The sequence below is a fragment of the Gavialis gangeticus genome, unplaced genomic scaffold (assembly GCF_001723915.1).
Source record: "Gavialis gangeticus isolate Ggan-Ray unplaced genomic scaffold, GavGan_comp1, whole genome shotgun sequence".
Classification (NCBI taxonomy): domain Eukaryota; kingdom Metazoa; phylum Chordata; order Crocodylia; family Gavialidae; genus Gavialis; species Gavialis gangeticus.
In genome coordinates, this window is record NW_017729031.1 from 35,835,101 (window position 1) to 35,858,298 (window position 23,198).

The following is a 23,198-nucleotide window of genomic DNA, read 5'->3' on the forward strand; positions in this document are numbered from 1 at the left end:
CCTACTTGTGCTTCTGACTGAGGGAAGCATCCCAAGTTCTTGAAGTGAATCAAGTACCCTCGAGGGCTACTAGGCCTGTGTTTCCCAGGGTGCACAGAGCCAGAATCAAGCCCAGCCCTGGGTGGTGGCAGAGGAACCCCCAGGCTAGTGGGTGTGCTCCAGGAAGGGGGTTGGCCAGATGTGAGGTGCCCCAAGGAGGCACTTGGAGCCTGGAAGGTGGTTGGGCGCAGTGAGGTGGGTGGCTTAATGCAGGAGCACCCCCTACTGGCCCACCATACTTTCTTCTGGCCTTTCTTTGCTCTGGATTCACAGACACTTAACCCAGCCCTCTGCACTTCAACCCAAGACCGTAGGACAGGAGTGTCAAACATACATGTCAGTGATGGGGGGCAAGTAACAACCACATTAACCCCTCATCCTAAAGTTGCCACAAATAGAGCTAAACACTTTTTTAAAGCTGGGAGCATAAGAAAACCAGCTGCTGATATACCTCACCCCATCACTGCATCTGGATCCAGCCCGTGAGGAGCCCCATGGTCCTGATCTGGCTTTGGGGGTGGCGTGAGTTTGACACCCTGGTCTAGTGGTTAGAGAATTTACCTAGGAAGCAGATGACTGAAGTGCCTCCTTCTACGACTTGGGAACTGACCCCCATTTCCCAACCTCTCAGGAATGTGCCTTAACAACAAGACTTAAGGATATTTCAGGTTAGGGCATGCTGCTCTTTCCAGCTAAAGTTGTGCTGTTTTGCATAGAATGATGAACTATTCATTGAGCCAGAGGGGGAGAGAAAGAAGGTGGATGACTCTGTGGTCCAGTGATTAGCACCCGCCTGCAAGGAGATTTGAGATTTGAAATCCTATTACTGCTCCATTGCATATTAAGAATTAAGCACGTGGCTTCCAATTAAACACCTCCTGGATTGGGCCCTGTGGCTAAGGAAACACTTCTCCTCTAGATCCTCAGGAGGCTTTAGCAGAAGCTAGGCACCTGGACGTAGGGACCTCTGTGCTTGCCTGTCATAGATCACACTTCTTTGAGGGGAATCTCTGCCTTGCAACTCTCCAAGAAGCACCCTTGTTTCGTCTCCCTCCTTCAGGACCCCTTGAAGCCAGGTCTGGCATGGATTCTCGAGGGACAAGCTGCTGGCTCAAGACCTTGGCCATCCATAGCAGCCCCACTACAGAGAGCTCCTCCTTTTTTGTCAGCCCCTGGGAAGGGTGAAGTTTCTTCTTCCAAGGAGTGCAGATCCAAGTACCAACATCCCTAACATCACAGCAGACTACTCAGCCAAAAAATCTTTATGGTGTCACTTCTGTTCCCTCTGTCCTTCTTTAGACACTACTTTGTCCTCCCTTGGACTATTCCTCCACACTATCCTCCCCTTCGTCTCCCCCTGGCTCTCTGAGCTGCAATGTTTCTCCTTTGGCACAGTCAGCCATCTTTGCAACCAAACCATAGTATTAACTTGGGGACATTCACCTAATTTGTTGCCTTGCAACCAAACCATAGTATTGACTTGGGGACATTCACCTAATCCTTTCATTCACCTAATAAAAGGAAACATACAGTTATGGTAAACCAATTAGCGAGCAGTGTCTGTGGCCCACTGTCAAGCCTAGACTTCTATCTGTCCCTGGGGTGAAAAGAGCATATAGGTGTCCTGCTTCTGAAACCGTTAACAGGAACTATTTACATCAAAGCTTGCTCACACCGAGCCCCCCGAGGTCTTCCCCACAAGAACCGCAGGTTACAACTCAGTCCACTTAGCGTTGTCCATCATGTGCCCATCAGTAGATAGTTCAGGGGCAGTACTACTGAAGTTAGCTGCCTCCAGGGGTAGGTGGTAGTTGAGTGAGGGATATTCTGTATGTTGGTTTTGGGTGCCTAAATGGAAATTATACACCTAACCCCACCGTCAGATCTCTCTATTCATCTCTCTGGGCCTCAATTCCCTATCTGTAAACTGGAGTAATATTCTTCCCTCTCTCTCAGGGATTTCTGGAGGAGATATGCATTAAAGGACAGGAAGTGTTCAGGTACTATAGTAATGGGGACCAACTTCTCCCATGATTCACAACCTCAGCATGATGGAAAGACTTGTGCACTACCAATGACCCCGAAAGTGATGCTGCTTGAAGTTTTGTGCTCCTGGTAGGGTTACCTGTGGCAGCACGGTTGAGAGAGAGATTTCCAGACTGATGGTGATCCAAACATAAAAGTTCTCAAAGGCAGAGCAGCTATCTTATCAAGTAGATGTTGTTATTCTGAAAATCTGGAAATGTGAACAGATTTCCAGTGACTTGAGAGATGCCCAAATTGTTACCACATGGAAAAGGAGGTAGAGTTGATTGCAGCAATTAAATTATCATGGTACTGCCCTCCTTATCCATAGCTGGGAAGATCCTGCCTGCATGTGTTTTCAGACAACCTTTTGGAAGGTTTGAAATCTGAGATACTTATGCCAGGCCCAGCTGGACCCTCAGCTTTGCTTTATCCACCTCTGACTTGTGTAGCTCCTGTTCAGTTTGCTAGTATGACCACTGAGTCCTTGCTAAGCATGCCAAGGTTTGCTAGAGTTCTTAAATGTACCCCATAACCACCACCCTCCTCCATGTAACTGCAGCAGCAAGACGGTGGTGATCAACAATTGCCAGCAAACTTAAATGCAAACAATTTGTATTCGCCTCTCAAGGGAGAAGAAAGAATAAGCAATTGCTCTGTTACGACGGTGTGCGTTTATATTTGATAAAAACACTTGCAATTTATATGCAAATTAGGTGCGACTCTTAGCCTCTTAGCAATTTGTCAGTATGACCCTCAGCATCACAAAGCCTATGCATGCTTTTCTTAGCAGCCCTGGGCTGATTTGAAGGCATTTTAGACTAGATTGCATCACATGCCACCTCAGTGGCACCAGCCAAGTGTTTCATTTACTAGTCTTGCAACCCTGCCTTGGCAACAGAGGGCTGGAACCAGTGGTTGATACTTGGATGACTCTCCAGAGCTCTTCTCGTGAGTGCTGGGTGAATCTGGGATGAACCAGTTCCTTAGCTGGACTGTGTGGGACATGAATGAGGAGACTGAGCCATCGTCCTCTGTCCTCCTGGAAAATGGCCCCCGTGGGAGGAGTACCAATCCATCGGGTCTACTCAGTCCAACCACCACACTCCCGATGTCAATGGAATGATCTATCTGAGGGTCGGATGTTTTGTATCGATTGCTGTTTTACTTGTACCCTTTCTGATGCCGAACTCCCTCAAGCTTCAGGCCCCTCACTTCTGTCCTTCCAGTTCCATTGTCCATCCCATTTTGCCTAGCATAGTCAACAAAATGGATGTTGTAGCCTTTTGTTCACACCCTTCCATTTGTCCCATCTATTTAGACTCAAGCATGCTCTTTGGGGACTCTTTCCATTGGTATTTATACCACCCCTCTTCAAGGGGTTCCCAATCCTTAATCCAGCACCTTTGGGAAATACTCCAGGACAGTAATACAACAGTATAGCACGTTTCTCCAATAACATATATCCCCACCAAAGAAACTAGGAACCGGACACACAAGATGTAAAGATAACAAGGGAACTGGACACACAAGATGTAAAGATAACAAGGGGTTGTTGAGACTAAATTGAATCCGAGTTAAAAGATCACAATAATTAACTTGCATGAGATATGTGCTAGTTTAGACTGTAAGCACTAGTTTAAACTGTCTGCAAACATTTTGTCTCAGGATGTAACTATTCAAGGTTTATCAAATATCTTAGCTAACTGAACAGATACTTGATTAAAAGAAAAAGGGAAGGGCAGGGGCAAAATGTACATGCCTTAGAAAGAAATAGCCCTGCTGCTATCCCCTGGAGATTGTGTGTGCAGTCAAAGGGAATTTTTTTACTTTGCACAGAGAAGAAAATTGTTTTTTATTATTAGCATTGTCAAGCTCAAAAAAAAAAAAGGGTCACTGAGAAAGTGGAAGGGTATTTTTGCAGATCACCTTATCTTCCTAAGAAAGGAAAAGACTATTAAGGAATGACAAATTAAAAAATAAATCAACATACATAGGGAACTTTGCAAAATATAATTAACAAATGTCATTTCTTATGGGAATGAAAGTTTGCAGCTGCAGAAATGAGCAGCTCCAGTCTGAAGATTTCAAAGTCAGCTGCAAGGTATTATTTATTGGGTTGTTTCATTTGAATTAAACTCACTTTAAAGTCCAAAGAAGAGTGTTCACTCCTACATTTTTCATCCAAGGTTTTGCAGTTGTGGGTGACATTCCCCTCCTTCTCCCCCCATCCCTCCACCCTCAGAGATGGGAGACTTATCCTATATAGACCTGCCATAGATATAACTGGACCTCAGGGTGCCAGAGCAGCACTGCTTTAACGTGAATACCACACCAAAGTGCTGCCGTTACCCTACATTTATGCTGTCGGCAGATGCAGGTGATTTACAATATTGATTGATTATTATCTATCTTTCCTGCTATTCTACTTTGCATTCCACTTCAGGGAAGTGGAATTTATCTTTGCCAAAATCCTGTGGTTTTGAAGGCATATCCTGAAACCACACTGTTGTATCAAGGACGAATAGCGGCACAATGTAGCTTTTAAATACTGTTTGTGTGGAGGAACTTATCCTTCAAATAGATTATTCATGGAACTGTGTGAATAATGTATTTTTCAGTCTGAAAAAATAAATGTAATAAAATTTTGCTTTGTTCTTCTTGACATTATTTATTTTTTTTGGCAAGATGAAAAACCAAAATATTTCCTTTCTGGTTGACCAGAAATGTGTCATTCAACCCTCATCCCGTCCAGCACCACTCACCCCCCTGTGCTCCCCAACCAAAACAAACTAAACTTCCCCTCTTTTAATGATGTAGCAGGATTTATCATTTTAAAACTAAAAGCAAAATATTCCATTTGAAAATAGTTGAAACGTTTTGACTTTTACAGTTTTTTTATTGTTTTTAAACTAAAATTATCAAATACATTTTGCCTGGATTAGTAAATAGTTTCAGTTCGCCCTAAAAACTGCATTTAAAAAAAAAATATGTATTTACTGTTCACCAAGGACATTTCATTTAGGTCACTTATTCGAGTGATGACTTGTCATTTGCTTTCAGATTACAGCCAAGTTGTGTGAGATAGTTTACAAAGCAATTACAAAGCTTGGTATTTCTGAAATTAGGTTTGGTTTATTGCATTAAGGTACTAATCACACAAACGAGACAAACCAAACCTGCCTACATTACTAGCATCATGGGCCTGATCCAAGAACTCCCGTGGATACCAATAGGGTTCAGACTGGGTTCTGTACATGCATTTAGTTACGTAGCAGTATCAGACATAATATAGCAAAACTCAGGGCTGGTCACCTTGAACAGTATCAGTCCTGCATAAGACTCAGTTCCAGTTTCTGGACCCTTTTTCAGAGCTGACAGTGGGCTGGGATACAACAGAAACTGCCTGTTGAGGGCCTGAGGTAGCTAGTGTCCCAGGCTGCTCAGCAGTGAGCTCTCCGGCTAAACAAGGGATCTGCCCCTAGGAAATAAGGAACACCCTATCTTACTTCCTTTGCCTGGGCACAAGTCAGTAGAAACATCCCAAATCTACTTTTGAACACTCAAGAAGAGTCCCTAGAGGACATGGGAAGGGGAAAGTCAACTTAGGTGAGCAGGAGAGTGCATATGGGAATATCTATTCACCTTATCTTAAACATCTGCAATGCAATACTTCGGCGTCTACCCAGCTCAAGGAAACAGCTGGCTGATTTTTCAGGCAGATTGTGGGGCCAGCTGCCGTTTTCGAGGACTTATTATGGCTGCCCCCGCCACCCCCCCGCCATGCCTCTGATTGGCCTCATGGCCTTGGTGGCCCTGCTCCCTGCTGCTGACCGTGGCAAGAACTGTTCATCATACAGCCCTGCCCTACCCTTCACCACCGATTGGTGGAAAGGGACGAGGCCACACGACAGGCAGCCCCCTCAGCCAGTCAGCAGTGAGGGGTGGGAAGTCAGCATTTTATTTTTAGTAAGTCTTTTTTTCCTCTGTGGATTTCGTGGAGATTGCCCAATTTCGTGATTTCCATGAAATCTGTGCAACTGCGATTTGGGTAGGTCCTTATTTCCTAGAAGGAAGAAAAACAGGGTGGGGGGGTTTTCATTGACCAAGATCTTCTATAGAGGATCCTGGAAGCATTATAGCACAGTGAGTGAGAAGGGAAATAGTTTTTACCCTTTACCACTCTCCAATTTATCACCTTCTCCAGGGTTTCTTCTTGGATCCAGGATGATTTCCCAATCTAGAATTTTATGGGTGAAATGCAATCAACAGGTCAGAGTAATATGGACTTTCCTATCCACGCAGGACTCTCTGGGTGTGATGGATTGAATGGGGACTGTCTAATCAAAAGTTCATGGAAGAGGTGAATGAGGAACTTTCTCAACCATTGCAGCCAGTACCTCTCCCCCTGGCAATGTGCACAATCCCTTGCATTCACTCTTTTTTCAGGGAATGAAATTCTGAAGCTGATTGGGACAGGATTACTTTGTCACAAGTAGTATGGAAAAGAAGAGCAATCTCTTAAGGTTTGGTTGGGGAGGGGTCTAATCACAGAATCAAGAAAAAAAAAATCCACGAGGTTTTCACTGAACAGAAACCTGACAATTGAGAGAAGAGGTTCCTCCCTCCCCCCCACCCGCCCCAAGAAAGAAAATCTTATGGACACCCCTTTTTAAGTGCTTCCTAAAGACAGTGAAGGGGAAAGTGTAAGGAGACCTACAGAAAGCAGACCCCTCACCATTGGCAATGTGTAGGGGGTGCACTTGGGTGCATGTGCACCCCCTGAGATTGGCCGTGCACCCCCTGGAAATGCCAGCCATGAAACCAGAAGTGCTGGTGGAAGTGCACTTCCAGATTTGACGCTGGTGATTTCGGGCTCGACAATCAGCTGCTGGGCCCCACCCCCACCCCCACTCCGGTCAGCCATCCAACTCTGGGGGACACCTTGCCAGTTGCTGATCTGGTGCCTGCCCAGACGTGGGAGGCACCAGTCTCCCATGCCTCTCACTGAGCTAATTTTTGTTTTGAATGAGGACAGTATGGAGGGATCATAGAGTCGTGCTGGGAATAGAGGGATCATAGAGGTCCCTCCACACCCCCTAGAGCAGTGGTGGTCTTAGGGTTGTTGGGACCCTAGGCATTTGGGGCCTCTTAGAGGTATAAGTCAAAGAAAGAACAACGTTTTTAATAAGTTGAAGAAAGAAAGAGGGGCAATTAGATCAATAGTTGGGTGTTAAAATGCAAATAGAACCATTTCCTTGCAAAAATGTCACCCCCCAAAAAATTGTTGCAAGATTTTCAGGCCCCCTGAAGTGTGGGGCCCCGGGCAGTCACCTGGTTTGCCCTCCCCTAAGGCTGCTACTGCCTAGAGAGGGGCAGAAGGCTGTCCAGGGTGGGTAATAATAAAGATGGGACAGCACTTGCTGGTGGTAACACAACTAGGGCAGGATGACAAAGACAGCAGAGCCAGGTGCTGGCTGATGGGGAGGGCAAAAAAGTAGCAGCCACTGTCGCAGCCACGTAATTGTGCCAGCGGAAGTTGCCGCTGCCTCTGTGACTCGCAGCTGACGTGGGCGCCTGGCTGACTTGCTTGGCATGGGGACCCAGATTACAAACCACGCTCTGGCTGCATGTCTCTCTCTCTCTCGGACTACAGACATACCCATCCAGTCCTGCTTTCCATGGCTCAGCACATCCAGGACACAGACTGATAGTCAAACCCCTCGATGGACATGCATGCCGTGAGCTCCAGGGTGAGATGGGCTCCCGTTCTGTACAGCCTCACCCCAGTGGGCGATGCTGAGTGAAGGGAATTTGGGATGTAGATTTGGACGTTACCATCGATCTGGCAGCCTTGGGGCCAGGAGACAAGTCCGGCGTATATTGTATCCTCATAAAGCGATGACAAATATTTTAGAAACCAGACTCAAGGGAAAAATTGGTGGAGGTAGAAGTCCCTCGCGAGCTCTGATTCAGGATCATTTTAATTTCTGGGAATTATGGGCGATTTACAATAAACCGGTCCATTATTTCCATATAAAACAACTTTACAAGTCAAGTCCTTTACAAGTTTCTATGGCTAAGTGCATGCAGAAAACCTGGCTGCATTGAAGCGGAAGGCAGATTTTCACCCCTGCACTGCTGAAACGGGTCTTCCGGGTGAAACGTTGCCATTCACAAAGGCTGAACAACTCCCTCTGCTTGAGAGACTGGCTCCTGTGTTTTTGGGAACAGCACATTCTCAGATGTTGCAAAGGAATAGCAATAACGTGACAGGGAAAAACAATGTAAACACCAGCCACGTGAGATGAAAAAGCGAACAAACCACTTTAGCCAGGTCCTATCCAAACCATCATAATTATTGTCATAGCCTAGTACCAGCATGCAAACAAATCAGATACCTGGAAAAAAAAAAGAGTACTCTAGATAAGGGGACTTCAAGTGGGAACCTATATCCACTGAACTGGGATCAGTATTTCATTCAACTGATGAACATACTCCCTCTCCAGAGACAGCACCTGTTTTTCCTTTTAGCTTTATCACATTCCTGTTTGGATCCAAAATGGGTTTAAATATACTCCAGGGAAAATTTAAAAAAGCAGTATTAACCTCAATGGTAACTCTCCCAATACTGGGAAAAGCAGCAAACTTTACCGAAAACCAGCTAAACACACTTCATTTGCATATTTTGGCAAACAAAGGGCTAAGAAACAGCCACCGATACATTTACAATGCATGTTTTGTGCCGTTATGTCAGACAAGGTCCTGGTTTCATGCCCCGCAGCTATTTTTCTACAGTGCTTCCACCAATCTGAAAAACCAAACTTCAGGTTAATGTTATTCAGCTCTCAGGATCTGGTGTACGCACTATTTTGGCCAGAGCCAACTTGCTGATGAGCAGGTTTTAACACTTCATGTTAGATTCGAGAGCACTTAACTGCAGCATTTTTTATTTTTTTTATGATTATTCACCAAACATTGCTGCAGTCTCCATAGCTGAACTTCTGCAGAGAAAGAAACACATATAAAGAAAATGGATAGTCAGAGAGAACCAAATGAGAAGTGGTTGCAACAAAAGAAAGAAATGGGAAAGGGGTAGATCCAATATCACTATTTCATCGATACTCTATAAACAAGACTTGCACAGAGCGAGAACGCAGCCCTGGTGGCCTGGGCTTTAAAACAGCATCCAAGTGACATAAGAGGATGAGCCATAGTGATGTTTCAAAGGACTCCTGCTCTTCAAGTCACTTGTGTGGTTTTGAAAATGCCTCCTAGCAGGGAAGTTACAGGAAAAATTACAGGTATCGGTTGCCTCTGACAGCAAAGCTACCTCTCTTCTGACCCTTGGACATGCCCAGCGATGCCATCCTCTGTTTGCTCAGTGTCTCCATTGCTTTATTCCTTAGTCTCTTTGTCCTTCTGGCTCCATTTCTTTTCCATGGAAGAGTGTCCCAGCTCCACCCATCTTAAAAACCCACCTCCAAGCTTATTTGCTTCACCAGGGACAACGACTCCTTCCTTCAAACCCATCCACCGTACTCAACAATGTCTGCTGAGCCACCTCAACCTTGGACATTTTCACCTAAACATGCTATTAAATCCCGTCTAATTTCAATTATTATGCTAAAATGGTTCTCAGCAGGGTTTCTGATGCCCCCTTTCAGGCTATGTCACAGGACTTGGTCTTCCTTGCTGTCTCAGCTACCTTTGATAAGATGGTTGCACCTGTCTTGGCTTTTGAAACAGTCTCCTCTCTTCCCAGTTGCTTACTTGCTTGGAGAGTCTAGCACCAACCCTTCTTCTCCTGCTCCCCAAAGCTTTTCCCTTAACCTCCTTTCTTCCTTTCCACTATGTCCCTATTTAATCTCATCCACTCAAAGGGTTTCAATCGTCTCTGTTCCCCGTCACAACCATCACCATCCTCTCCTGTCCTCATTCTTGCCCGGCTTTTATCTCAGGAGCAAAACTTGTTGCTTCTTGCAAAACTCAAGGGCATTCTTGTGGGTGGGTTTATTTGGGCCCAGGCTAAGGGAAGATTATAGAGTTCGTGTGTGGGTGAGAGTGTGTGATGGAAAAATAGCGACGAGGCAAATGAAGTAGTGTTTTTCAAGAGCCATTTTTTTACAGCAGCTGCTTTCACATATTGAATTACTAACCCCTGAAAATACAAAAGAAAAATTCAAAGTAGGTGGAGGGGAGATCAACAACTCTGAAGAGCATAACTGATTACATAAACAATTTAGACTTTTCTGTTCTGTTTGATTTTTGCTGGCTTCTTATTGCCTGGGTATTTTATTACAAAAGGTTTTCCAACAGCTTTTTCCATTACTTGACTATTTGTAAAGCTTAGATTCAATATATGAAAGCTGCAGCCTCTCTTCATAGATAACATCACTGACGGCTCAATATATTTTCCCCCCTTTGGTGGAAAATGAAATGAGGGAAACTTTTGAATTAATGAAGAATGCATGATGGATACTGAGCAATGAACAAGTTTTCTAAATTAGGAATTGGTTGGGGGCGGGGGATAGCGGCCACGTCGTTTAGATCTCATTTCAGAATTGTTTGAAGAACATTTTGACAGGCATACAACACCTTAAAGCTCATTTTTAGCACCTCAACAGCAACAATTTAATGAGATTTTAGGCAGCCAGCCTGCCGAAGGGAGGCCCTGACCAGGTATGGTAGCCCTCTGCTTTTGTGGCAGGCGAACAGCTTATTTTTATTGTCCTAAAATCCACGTCAGCTATAGAAGAGCCATCAGGTTATCTCCACTTGAAGATTCACAGCTTCATTTGGGTCAAAGGCACCTCTGGGGAGTCACAATGGCGGGATGATTTCATTATCCCCAAACTGTACTTGATCTGACAAGAGAGCATCATTTGGCCACGCTGTCACTAGAAAAAGCAATTTTGCAAAGACGCTGCTAGCTCCCGGACTGACCTGTGCCCTAAGAAATCCTGGGGTAGGAAACACCACGTAGCCTGCTGGGGTGTTAAGTTTTGCCTTCTTCTCCCCCCACGTTTCTCATCTCCATTCAGACCCCATCACCTGAGGTTGACTTAAATTTGGAGTTTGCTATTACTTTATTTTCATATTCCGGTCCACCTCAGGTCATGCTTCCCTATCTCCTCAAGAGCTGTGAGTACCGCAAGGCTTGACCCTCTCCCTATGACCTCAACATACAACTTTTGGAGGATATTGCAAGATGACATAGATGAAGGCATGGAGAACGGGCAGCTCCATCCATCTCCTTCCAGTGCTATTAACATAGCCTACCAAGGCCTGCAATCCCGGATCCACTGAGGTCCATAGCCCAACTGCAGGTAGGTCTGCACAGCCCGAGACATCCACAGTTGCTGTGGCCCAAACCCAAAGAAACAGAGTCCCATTAGTGCACCGATGGTCCTTAGCTCTCAGCATAATGTATTGGTGTATATGCAATGGGACTGCAAGGTGGCTACTCTATTTCCAGTTTGAGAGGCAGGCTATGAGGGGCAAGCATGTCTCAATACGGCCTTGTCGGAGCCAAAATGGAGCGTGTAATGCAGTCAGCGTGGTTTTCGGCTGGGCTCTGAAGGGGCTCAGAAAACAGGGATGTGGGACACTTCCACCTGCCTGCCTACCTCTGTTTCTGGGAGACATGATGCAGGGTCGTCCCAGGAAGGGCATTCTTGTGGGTGGGTCCCACCAGAGCTGCTTCGCAATTTGGTTGTGCAGGAGGCACATGGCGCACATCTCCCTGGCCGAGGTGGCAGTGGGGCGAGTGGAGTATAATGATATAGATCTAATACATTAATAACTAATTAACAATGCAGTTTGTTTTAGATTTAAAAGCTCGTCATACCTCTAGATTGGTTTTTAAAATGGTGTGCCGTGACATTTTGAGAAGTTGTGGAGGGTGCCTGCTCTCTCCCTCCGCATGTAGCCCCTCTTGTCTGGTAGCTCATATGATTTGCAGACTCAAGAGTTATGTCCCTTTGGCTTCCCTCCCTTCCTGTGTCTGTTAATTAAATAAGTTCCCCTCAGTCTGGAGGCGCCAGGGACCAGCAGTCAGTCAGAATAGGTAGTTCAGAGTTGGACTTAAGCAGTTCAAAGTGAATTTGAGCATACTCTACCTCCAACCCTTACCGCCGGGTCCAGGCTCTCTGGATACAGAGAGCCAGAGCATTGCAGCAGGGCAAACACTCAAGGCTGCACCAAGCTGCCTACTTTGCTTTGTTTCTGATCCCTCGTGCAGCTGTTGGCAACCAGGGAGCAGGGCTTATTTTGCTAGAGGTGGTTGCATGGTCAGGAGAGAAGCCATGTAGACATGCCCGAGGTCCTGCTCTATTTGTTACTGGTGCTAGACTTCGACCAGCGGCAGGTGCCAAGAGTACTTCCCATCATCGTTCCTCGGATGGTTTTGCACTGAAGCTTGCTTGGCTGTAGCAGCGAAGGCAGCTGCTCATACTGGACTTGCTGTCATGTGTTGTCCCTGAGCTTTGACATAAAGACAGACACACAGCAGCTAGGGTTGGGCCCCTTCCTCTAGAGCAGAGCTGGAAGGCCTCCATCTCCTCCACAAAGCCACATTATACGGTAAAGATCACCATTTCCAAACTACCTTTGCAATGGCACGAAAGTACAAAGAGTGCAAAAGGGAATCAGGCCTGAAAAAGCACGTTAACTGTTAATTGTTGACGTAACTAGCTTCCAGAAGACATTTACAGTGCAACGGTTCGACTTGCCTTGCACAACCCAGGAACAACTGCTGAGAGCATCTACTGATGCTTTACCTTTTCACATGCAGAGAGGCAGACAGCATGTCTGTACCATGGCCCAGGTGCTTTGTGATCTGATTTCCCATTCATTGGTCAAGAGTCTGGCCTTGATCTGGACCCCCACAGTCTCAAGGAAAACCTTTTGGTCAAGCAAACCACTTTGACGGCTATGGCTATCCTGTAGGCAGTGGCCAGCAGACCTTCAGTGTAAACTTCTGGGAACGTATGATGGGTGCTTTCATTCGCAAGCCTAGAGACTCTGAACCACCCATGAAAAGAGATCGGGAAGAGGTGTATCATGACTCTCTTTGGAGCATACCACCTACCTTTCCGTACTACCCAAAGGACCAAAGCAGAGCAAAATGCAGCATCGCTCTCGAAAATCAAGTCAACGGCTAAACCAGAGTGCAAGACAGAGACCGGCCTCCTTCTTTTGGACACCCCCCATCCTGTTTGATAATGCCCTGCACAGTCTCTAAATATTATGGTAGCACATCCTTTATAAATGCTGACAGATTTATAGTAACCAGTGGTGAACAAGGCAGAAGGCAGAGATTTGATTCACATCAATCTTTTAGATGGCTCCTGGGGACCTTTTCCCAGATGCTTCGAAACCTTTCCAGTCAAAAACTGGGCAGAGACTATCACGTAAACTGAATCTTTCAGAGCCTTTCCAATACCTCCTGCTTTTGGCCTGTCTGGAAATGCAGCTTTTCTTGAGGCACCTTTTATACTTCTGTTTCCAGCTCTGGCTGAGCCCAAGAAATAAACACAAGGCTGAGTGCTCCAGTACCCACTGGAGCTGACCCTGAAAATCAGTCTGATCCAGTAGGCAGAGTGCATGCAAGGAAGGCAGTGCTGAAAGGGGATGAGTAGAAACATGGATTTATTTTACAGGTGAAACGGATGGGATTGCTAGCAGTTTTTATTCCTGGTTCTAGGAAACAAATGCACAAGAACATCCCTACCAAAATTAAGAGCCTTAAGAGATGGATGAGCCTGGTGTGTCATACCTACATTTCACCTATGCAATAGATGGTACTGTAGTGGAAATTACTACGAGCCTTGGGCTATATTATGTACTGCATTAAGTATATTATAACACAAAAAGAAGAATCTTTTCGATCTTTGGGGAGTTAAACTGAAGCCCTGTGTTTTCTTTTTTAAAACTAATTGTTATGGGGGGCTGGACCCGATGATCTGCAAGGTCCCTTCCAGCCCCTGACAGTCTGTGAATCTATGTGATATGGGAGACAATGAATACCACTTCTAGCAGCCTGGATCTACCCTGCTTTGTTAAACCAGTAAAAATCTACAAGATAACGTGGGATACATTTAAAAAAAAATTCTGCCTCTCTCATCTTGATGTTTTCTTGTTTTGCATCTGAGCTGAAAGATCAGCCTTGCGATAGGAGACTCGACTGGGAGTGGCAGCGAGATAATGAAGGAGACTGTTTATCATATTTATTGTCACGGGGTTGCTATGTTTCTTCCTGTACGTCCCCAGCGAGGAGACAGACTGACTTCTTTCCATTTTCTTCTAGCTCTGCTTATGGTCCAAGTTAAACATCTGTTGTATATCGTCAGTAAAAGAAAGGGGCACAGCTACTCAAATACGGTGTGCCATTTGTGGGTCGAGGTTAGTCATGCTAGCTTCACCATCACGAGGAACGAACTACCGGTGAGGGTTATTACCACAGGGCGATGCTTTGACTTTTTTGTGATTTGCAGGGAATACTCTCCCTGCCTGTAGTTTGAGTTGTGTAGCTATACGTGATGGGCATAGACATAGTACGTGATGGGCATAGCCTAGCTAGCTGTGTAGCTGGACGTGATGGCTGCTTTTTGCCACAGCAGAGTAACGGCCATTGCTTAATGGCAAAACTGCATGCAGGGGAGGGGAAAGGCAAGAAGCAACTCTGCATCCTTGGTTCATTTCCTCTCTCTCTGGACTGTTTGTCTCAGGCCTGGAAGAAAAGCTCTTGCAGGCTGAAGAAAGGGTAAGTAGGAGATTAAAGGTCTGGTGTAAAGCCCTTGAAATCAATAGAAAGGCTCCATTCACTTTAGTTGGACGAGGTCGGAACAGCTGTAGCATATTTACTTTGCTTATTTGGATTTTTTTTTTACAAAAAAATCATATTCCTCCTCTACCTGAGCCGAAAAAATACCAGATCTTATGATTCTCCTCTGTGGTTTCTTTTAGTATTTTTTTAAATTTTTTTTGTCCTCCTGCTTACAGATCTCTTTCTTCTTGTGAGGTCAGGAAGTGCAGATTTCTCCGCAAACTTTTTAGCAGTTAGAAAAATAACCTTTCCCCCAGAGGAGGCAGCTTTGTTTTGTGAAGTATGGTCTTCTAATTAAATGTGCAGTGGAACAGGCATACATAAAGCTGTCTTGGGGACCTATTGTTAAGGAAGCGTTGCACTTACAGGCTGTGATCTTTGTGTCCCTGTAGACCTCCACGGCGCAATGGCACTCGTTCTGGTGTCAGGATGGCTTCGTCTCCTCTTGGCTGGACGATCCCATACCATGATTAGGGCTTGTGCTATGGAGGGGACCAGAGGAAACGGCCCTTTTTAGAGATGCTGAATTTTAGGCAGGAAATTAAATCAAATTCCTTTTCTATGTGGGGATTAACAACACCACAACCACCCGGCCTTTATAATGTTCTTACTTAAAAAAGTGCCAGGTTCAAAGTGCTCTAATAGGAGACCAATATCATTATCCCAGATAAACAGATGGGGAAACTGAGGCCCAGCAAGGTAAAGTGACTTGACCCAAGTTATTCAGCAGGCCCAGTGGCAGAGCTGGGAAAATAATTTACAGCTCCTGAGTCCCCAGCTAGTGCTCTATCCTATAGGCATTAATGCCTTTCACAGTGGCATGGCAATACTTAATAAATAACGGTTATATAGAGCTGAACAAATTATTCTGTGTAAGTAGCTTTATGCCTAACAAATGATGCCCTGTTTGCTCCTCAGAGTTGTCTGTGAATATATTTATTTCCATGATTTGAATGGCAGGTTAATGCTGAATGAATCATTTATTTGCCATGTATTTTCCATCAATACTATTCATAAAGAAAAGCATCGTTCTCCCAGCAGTTCTGCGCCAAGGCAAAAAGTCCCTAGACAAGTTCCACTGAAGTCATTGAAACTTTTGGTGTGGACTGGTTCCCGCAAAGGCAAATGCCGCTCTGCTCTGTCTACCCAGCACACAAGACCCCTAGATGCCAGAAAGGTTTGCTTCTGCCTACCACCAGCCCTTCATGAATATTACGTTTGTACACAAATATAGAAAGCACGTTGCACTTTTGTGGGCATGGCAGGTGTTCAGGTGGGACCATTTGAAATGCAAACCACCCAGACTCTGCTTCCTTTCAATATACAAGGAATGCAAACAAGACGGCTGCCGGGAGGTGAGGGAGTCCGTGCAGAACCAGCGCCTCAAACAGAAGAGGTTCAACTACCCCTCCCTCTGCTTGATGTCACCAACATTTCTGATCCCTTATCAATTGTATGATGACCTGCAGCAAAATATAATGTTAACAATACAAACTGCTTTGCAGAAAGAACATTAAAAAAGAAAGATGTACTCCTCTGATTGACTCTGTCTTCTTTTACCAAGGCCTGTCAAGCCGTGTGTGCTAGACCGGTAACCACAGGCACTGTGGAGCAATGAAAACATCTCCAGCGTCCAAAAAGTATGTTTCAGGCCCAGGTGCAAATAGCACATCACCGTCCCAAACTCTACTCTGGCTCCCAGCTGAAGTTCTCCAGACTTTTGCAGATAATGAAAACTAATCTCTCCCTTGCATGCCGTGGTTTGGCCTTCTTCCCTCCCTGTCATTGCTCCCACCTAGCCTCCATTTCAGGGATGCGCGCACAAAAAAAGCAATCCGGTCTTGGATTTGCTGGAGAGTTTCTGTGGTGAAACCTGAGAGCTAATGAAATCCAACGAGGTTTCAAGAGTGGAGAGAAGTCCCAGAGCCTATTAATTCATGGCTGGAGTTGGCGGTTAGGAGGATGGGAAGCCCAGACTGTTCGTGTAATTAAATGGGGAAAAACTGGCAATACACAGAGCACGTAAAAGTGGTGTTTCATCTATCAACAAGTACAAGCAACTCCCAAGCTAAATGTGCACGCGGTCCTAAACAGAAGTTGCTCCTGATTTTACCTATGAGTCCTTTAGGGGTTTTTTCCCCCCTCTCCCTGCTCTCTATGTTGTACACTGCCCTCCTAATTATAAGTGACTTGATCTCCTTCTTGTCTCTTTTTTTGATACCCTTTCTGGTTGTCTCTCCTTTGCCTGTTTAAGGACCTGTCCCTGCAGACTGCAAGAAAAATATATGGTGACCTGCACCCTCAAAGAGCCTATTTATTACTTGCTAAACTGGGTTTGCTTAATGATACATCTCCGCTGGAGCACCATGTGTAAATGGGACTGGGCTCTTCCAGCCCTGAATGTCTATGAATTTCTGGGAATGTGCCTTCACCCCTTTGGTGTCAAAGCTGGGCCCTCACCTTTGAGGACAAGACTGGTCTCTGTTATGGGCCTGAGCTGAAACCCAGAATCTGGCCTCCCACAAAGCACTCCACAAGTTAGGACTTCGATATGAAATATTGAGACTGAGTTTTAATTCATTCTACGGTAACCGATGAAACGGGACTCATTCAGCTGAGTGTACGCACGGGGGGAAATCCCACTGAATAGGGCTGAAAACAAAGGGTAATTACCACTTGTGAAGCAGAGCCTATCAACTGAAATATTCTGCAGAATGGGTAGCCACCGCCTAGGGCTTTAATATGAGGCCATTTATTTGGTGTGAGTGACAGCTGTGCTGGAAGGGGTGGGTGTTAAAAGAAGCAAATAAGCTTAAATGCTGTCACGTGGTGAGGCTCTCTCCTCATCAGGAACAATGCGTAGTCGTATCTGAGGATGAGCAGGTCCACGCTACTCGACTTCAGACCCTTCTGGAGCATGGTGGGCTTGAACGCTATCTACGTTGCATGGTTTTGAGGGAGGCTGAAGGATGAAGAGTGTTGGCAGGGGACCAGGGTCTCCAGTTCGGTGGCAGCATGGCCTTGTAGGTAGGACGTGGGACACCTGGCTTCTATTTTTGGCCCCGCTCCTGATCCGCGGTGTAAATTTGGGCGAGTCACTAGCCACCTAAATGACTTTGCTTCCTTTGCCAGCCTTTGTATAGTTGGCTGGCTTGGACCGTTTGCTCTATGAGCAGGACTGGAGGCTTTACTACATGTGCGCACAGCATAATGAAGACCTGATCTCAACTTTAGACGGTACTCAAGATGCACAAATAAAATATACGACTAGGAATCAGAATAACGCCCTGTGCTTAAATCAGAGGTTCATCCGACTGTCACACTTTCTCCCACACTAAATTCACTTACAATTATTTAAAACAACTTCCTTCCCTTCTGCAGCCAGCGGACAGCACAAACCCCTTTGCTGCCATGGATACCAATAGGTACCCTCCATGTTCATATTTGGTTTGCAAAAAGGAAAAGCCCCAGCAGCCGAAGGGTTAATGAGTCACAAACTAACTCCTGACACTTCTGCTGAAAGGCCACAGGAGGATTTAGCTCCTTTCTCCAAGTCATGCTTTTTATTAAATTTATGTGCTTTGGTACCAACACATTCATATCTTTAATGCCGCCACATTCTTCCAATGCTTCTCGATGGGATCCGGCCATGACAGGGAGGCAATGAAGAGATTACATTAGATAAACTGCTAATCACACAGTGATCTGCTACACAGCGGCCATTACAGGGTTGTACATCTGTAAGGGACACGAGTGGCTGCTAAGAGAATTAATAAACATAACTCACAGCTCAGGCAAGTCGTCCTAAGCAGCAGCTTCATGTACTCATTAGTCATCTGATTTCTCCCCAAGTTGGAAATGCTGAGCAGAGATAGCATCATAACATGGTCAAAGAGAGGGCAGAGAGGTGAGGTGAAAAGTTTGTGCAACTAATTTGAATATCTATTTCTCTCTTGTTGCAACGGAAGTCTGAAATCACAAGAAAATGAATTTTTAAAAAAATCTCCGCATGCCCATACACAACTCGCTGCAAGACTGGGGCCACGGAGGTTAACTCTGAAATATCCCTAAAATATATATAGACATAAATGAATAGAAATGATACATCATTTTACCAACCTGATATAATTAAATCAAATTTATCTTGCTCATCTCTCTAATTGGTTTCAATACAGTTAATAGCAGGGTGGGTTTTTTTTGTTTTTTTGTTTTTTGCTTTTATTCCTAGCACAAATAAATCCTTTCTTTCAGTGGATTTTCTATGCATGCACTTTAAAAGCTTGATCCTGCTTTCAATATAGTTAAGAAGAGGTTTGTTTTATGTGCTAACCCCCCACCCCCTTGGTGATAGCAGTAGCCTTTGATCACTTATCCCATCCTTCTTATGCACCGCTGTGATTGCCTCACCTTGCTATAGCTCCAAAGTAATCACCATATATTGAAATGTGACTCCAATTTCTCCAGTGGCCTTTCCTGAACCCTAAATTTGAGATGTGAGCAGCAAGGAAATGGCTAGGGCTGGATAGGATCGCTTCTGACTCGCACCGGCCTAGAAATGGCACAGTGCACTCAGCCTGAAGGTAGGCTGCCAGCCTGTCCCTGAGGACCCCTGTATAGCACAGGGGCTGGGCAGGTCTTTTCACAACTCTCCCTTTCTCATCAAAAGGAAAACAAGGGGTAGTTATGCAAGGGAGAGTCAGCAATCAGCCTATTTTCTTTTTGGGGGCAGGGGGAGGGATCGTCTGGATCTGCACTTGAGTTATAGAGATCCTAGATTACAGTGCAAACTTTTTCTGCTGTGCCGATGCAAACCTTTATCGTTTTATGAGAAAGGAGTCTCTTGATTTCAACTATGGCTTCAAATATCTTCCTTCCTTGGCAGAAGACTGAACCGTGGACTGTCCAGCTTGCACCCTTCCCCAGCTCCGTGGATATTGGATTCATGCATAGGAATAAACAGGACTGGTCATCAACTTCTTCCCTCCTCGGAGGTGGGGAGTGGGTGAGGAATGGGCTGGGACTGGGCAGTTTTGGCTCCAATCCCTTGCATTTAGCCAGAGTCTGAGAGTGGAGGGGCACAGGCCTATCTCATCAGTAAGTTGCTCATTGCTCAGCACAAAGTCAGGAGAATAAGTGTGGCCGTGAATTGGAGCGCCTCCTCGCTAGTCCTGAGTGGGAGAAGCCAATAAACCAGCCTTTACACCCAAAGTTGCTAGCCTGCATGAGGCCACAGGAAAGCTCAACTCCTTCTCAAAAAAGAGTTAAAAGTTTTATTAACTTGAAAGCTTCATCTCAGCCTTAGCTGTGGCATTTGAAAATGTTTGAATGAGCGTGACCTATTTAAGGCACACACGAAATTTTCCACTCAATCCATTGGACCATAAGAAATACTGGTCCTGGTAATAAGTCTCTTGATGCCTTCAGGAAAACTGTTTGCATGAATTAGATGGACTTGTGACTCATGTTATTCTTTGGTTATGATTGCTGTAATGCTATCACCCAGATTGGTAGAGCTGTGCCAAGAGTGGGAATATTTTTACATATGTACTTAAATGCAAACTGCACTTTGATACAACCAAGTTTCAGGCCTTTTGGGTTGGGTCTTCTGTGCGTATTTGTTCAAGCATTTTTCAGTTGCAAAAATGTTTGAGGAGGGGCATGACTCCCTGCCTGCCAACCTTGGACAATACTAAATCCAGGCCATTGAAGATAATCTTTCCTTGTTGGAAATCAACCAGGTTAAGAACTGTAGCCTAAAGAAAGCCCAAAATATCAAGGTACAGGTTGCTAGGAAGAAGGGATCGGAAGCAACAAGCATTGAACATTTGGACTAAGTCCAGTGCATTGTGTGAAGATAAGGCAGGTCCTTAGCAAATACTAGATTAGTGGCCATAAAGAAGAGAAGGGAACTGAAGACCCCGCCAGGTGTGAGATTAAAGACAAGAGGGGATCTGATATGTGATCCCCACACTCGTGCTTCCTGCCATGCCACACATGCATGTGGGATCAAGCATCAGATCCTATCACATCATATTGCCAGCACAGGGACAACATAAGTAAAATCTATAGGAGTCATTAATTTATGTCATTTGGCCTTTGACTCCAACAACGCCACCAAGATTGGAAGCGGCACACGCAGCTTATCAGTAATCAGCTTCTGGAGCCCATTGGAATAATTTTTGTGTAATAACTTTTTGGCTTATTCCTTGTTTTATTATGCCGTTAATGTGTGGCTGGGTAACTACTAAAAATGTGATGAACTGGTTAATCATGTCTTAAGAGTAACTTGTACCGGGGCCTTAGAGAAACAAGGCATGGTAGAACCCAGAGAGAAATGACTTTACACCAGAGAGCTTGGGAAGGGAGGAGACTTTCTATTTTAGATTCAAAGGCTGGTCTTTGAATGAAAAATAGTAAATAAGAAACAGTCTTCCATTAAAATTAGCCAGGAGAAACTGTGCAACCCAAAGAAAAAGAAGACAGGGCACTGGGTTACAGAGCAGTTTATCAGCTGTAAGGTATTAAACCCCAAACCCACTAGATAATCTTGTCTTGGACACAGCAGTATAACTGCAGTCATGTACCAATTGTTGGCAAAGACAGGAGAGGGCTTCAGTTCTTTTTACACTTCAGCAACATTTGGATAGCTTATGATGCCAGGAAAGTGATTTGAATTTGACAGGGCACCAACTCTTCACCGACCGAGAAGGAAAAATGCCACGTTGCATTAGAATCATAGAAAATGAGGGTTGAAGGGACCTCAGGAGGTCACATCCAGTCCAGCCCCCTGCTCAAAGCAGGACCAGCCCCAACTACATCATCCCAGCCAAGGCTTTGTATACCCGGGTCTTAAACACCTCCAAGGATGGAGACTCCACCACCGCTCTGGGTCACCTGTTTCAGTTCTTTATGACCCTCCAAATGAGAAATATCTAACCTCAACTTTCCTTGCTGCAAGCTGAGCCCATTGCTCCTTGTTCCACCACTGAGGACAGCTCAGCTCCATCTTTCAGGGAGCTGAAAGCTGCTATTAAATCTGCCCTCAGTCTTCTCTCCTCCAGACTAAATAAGACCAGTTCCCTCAGCCTCTCCTCACCAGTCGTGTCCCCCAGCCCCACAACCATTTTTGTTGCCCTCCGCTGGACTCTCTCCAATTCGTCCATAACTTTTCTGTAGTCTATCATTTCTCATAACATCCTGGGCATTTCTTAGAGGAACCTCCTCCATGCACTGAGTGGTAGCAACAGCAGTTGGCTCTAGAGGGACATAGGAGTCCCCATATTGTATCAGACCAGTGTTTCATCCAGTTGAGTATCTAGTCTTAAATAACAGTGGGCAGTGCCAGCAGCAAGAACCCCTGCTCTGAGCTGTTAAAGGCTCAACTTTCTCCAGAGAGTTGCTAGGGACCAACCCAGAGATAACATGGTTCCTGGTTAGGTGAAAACAAATATTGTCATTAAAAAGACAGCATGATTTTCAGGGAAACTGCAAGAACCTCGGGTTAAAGATAAATGCGAGGGAGAGGAGTAATCAAAAAATATTTGAGCAACGCTGTCAGGGGGCACTTTAGCAATGTGAACACTCCCTTTAGTATTGTTATCAGGGCAACAGATGGTAGAGCATCAACACAAAGTGAAGAAATCAAATAACCTTCACAGCTCACTTAAGACCGTGCCTATATAGTAGCTGGTTTTACTGACAAGAGGAAATGAACATTGCTGCAGTGTATTGATATATTTTGTCGCTCTTCTTCTATTGCTGCTACAGATAGATTATTTTTTTTATATTTAACTAGAGTTGTGCCGAGAAAGGCACAACAATATATCTGAATTACTGGAGATATTGAAGGTAACCGTCTGAGGAATGGGTATATTCATTACAGAGAAACCAAATGACATAAATTAATGACTCCTATAGATTTGACTTAGGTTGTTCCTTGAATGAAGATCTTGCATTTGTTACAAAGAGGGGTTGCAAACAGCTGGATATGGGTTGGTATCTGGAACCATAGATCAATACAAAAAACTCTGGAATAAGATTGATAATACTGAAATTTTTGAGGTCTTCTTGTGACATTTCCATCACTTAGAAATATGGCCATCTTCCCCACATTTGAAGTTTGAGCAAGATTTCTGCTAGGCTAGTGCACTTTTGAACCACACCCTAAAAAAATGGGGTCCTTCCTGTTTGTGATCTGAGTCAGAACCAAGATCAGATGATTTGCTGGGTTTACCTAGATAAATTATGGAGACATCTGACAGGAGAACTTGTCCGAATCAGGCATCCCTTTTGTGAAGTCTATTAT